The sequence below is a fragment of the Triticum dicoccoides genome, chromosome 7A (assembly GCF_002162155.2).
Source record: "Triticum dicoccoides isolate Atlit2015 ecotype Zavitan chromosome 7A, WEW_v2.0, whole genome shotgun sequence".
NCBI lineage: Eukaryota > Viridiplantae > Streptophyta > Magnoliopsida > Poales > Poaceae > Triticum > Triticum dicoccoides.
Window position 1 is genome coordinate 653361261 of NC_041392.1, and position 2387 is coordinate 653363647.

Genomic DNA, 2387 nt, shown 5'->3' on the forward strand with positions numbered 1-2387 from the left:
GAGCCAACATGGGTATCCAGATCCCGCTGTTGGTTATTGACCGGAGAGCCATCTCGGTCATGTCTACATGTCTCCCGAACCCGTAGGGTCTACACACTTAAGGTTCGGTGATGCTAGGGTTGTAGAGATATAATATGCAGTAACCCGAAAGTTGTTCGGAGTCCCGGATGAGATCCAGGACGTCACGAGGAGTTCTGGAATGGTCCAGAGGTGAAGAATTATATATAGGAAGTGCGGTTTCAGCCATCGGGAGAGTTTCGGGGGTCACCGGTATTGTACCAGGACCACCGGAAGGGTCCCGGGGGTCCACCGGGTGGGGCCACCCATCGCGGAGGGCCCCATGGGCCAAAGTGGGGAGGGGAACCAGCCCATAGTGGGCAGGTGTGCCCCCCTTGGCCCACCCCATGCGCCTAGGGTTGGGAACCCTAGGGTGGGGGGCGCCCCACCTGGCTTGGGGGGGCACTCCACCCCTTGGCCGCCGCCCCTCCTAGGAGACCCCATCTCCTAGGGCCGGCGCACCCCCTAGGGGGCCTATATAAAGGGGGGGTGGGGCAGCCGCACCCTTGAGTCTTGGCGCCTCCCTCTCCCCTGCTACACCTCTCCCTCTCGTAGTAGAATGGCGAAGCCCTGCTGTGGTGACCCCTGCATCCACCACCACGCCGTCGTGCTGCTGGATCTTCATCAACCTCTCCTCCCCCCTTGCTAGATCAAGAAGGAGGAGACGTCACGCTGACCGTACGTGTGTTGAACATGGAGGTGTCGTCCGTTCGGCGCTAGGATCTCCGGTGATTTGGATCACGTCGAGTACGACTTCCTCATCCCCGTTCTATGAACGCTTCCGCGCGTGATCTACAAAGGTATGTAGATGCAATCCGATCACTCGTTGCTAGATGAACTCATAGATTGATCTTGGTGAAACCGTAGGAAAATTTTTGTTTTCTACAATGTTCCCCAACAAGATCTTGGTGACACGTAGGAAAATTTTGAATTTCTGCTACGTTCCCCAACATTTCATTCATAAACATATCATTCTCATGGTCTAGCAAATATTGGTCTAAAGGATCATTAGGAGGTACGACAATAGAAGCAAGACCAATAATTTCATCCTTACTAGGCAATTCTTCTTCACGGTGTTGTTTACTAAATTTAGAGAAATTAAACTCATGAGTCATATCATCTAAGCCGACAGTAACAACATCCCTTGTGCAATCTATGGTAGCATTAACAGTATTCAAGAAGGGTCTACCAAATGTAATGGGACAAAAGCTATCTTGTGGGGAACCAAGAACAAGAAAATCAGCAGGATATTTAGTTTTCCCACACAAGACTTCAACATCTCTAACAATTCCCATTGGTGAAATAGTATCTCTATTAGCAAGTTTAATAGTGACATCAATTTCTTCTAACTCAACAGGTGCAATGTCATGCATAATTTCTTTGTATAAGTCAATAGGTATTGCACTAGCACTAGCACCCATATCATATAAGCCATGATAACAATGATCTCCTATTTTAACAGAAATAATAGGCATGCATACCACAGGTCTAGGTTTATCTGTATCACCGGGTTTAGCAATTCTAGCAGTTTCATTACAGAAGTAAATAACATGCCCATCTATATTATCAAACAAGAGATCTTTAACAATAGCAATATTAGGTTCTACTTTAACTTGCCCAGGAGGTGTATATGTTTTAATATTTCTTTTACGAACCACAGTTGAAGCTTTAGCATGATCCTTTATTCTAATAGGGAAAGGTGGTTTCTCAATATAACAAGTAGGAACAATAAGATCATTATAAATGACAAACTTTTCTTCAACTTTAATAGGTGCAACTACTTTTACTTCTATGGGAGGATGATATTTAAACCACTTCTCCTTAGGGAGATCAACATAAGTAGTAAAAGATTCACAGAAAGAAGCTACTATCTCAGAATCAAGTCCATATTTAGTGCTAAACTTACAGAAAATATCGGTATCCATAAAAGATTTAACACAATCAAACTTAGGTGTCATACCTGACTCCTTACCTTTGTCAAGATCCCAATCTTCAGAGTCGTGTTTAATTCTATCGAATAAAGCCCATCTAAATCCAATAGTCTTCATCATAAAAGAGCCAGCAGAAGAAGTATCGAGCATGGTGCGATTATTTTCAGAAAGCCGAGCATAAATTTTTTGTAGAATTGTTTCTCTTGGAAGCTCATGATTGGGCCATGAACATAACATTGATTTAAGCCCCCCCCAAGCTTGAGCGATGCTTTCTCCTTCGCGAGGCCAATATATATATATATATATATATATATATATATATATATATATATATATATATATATATATATATATATATATATATATATATATATATATATATATATATATATATATATA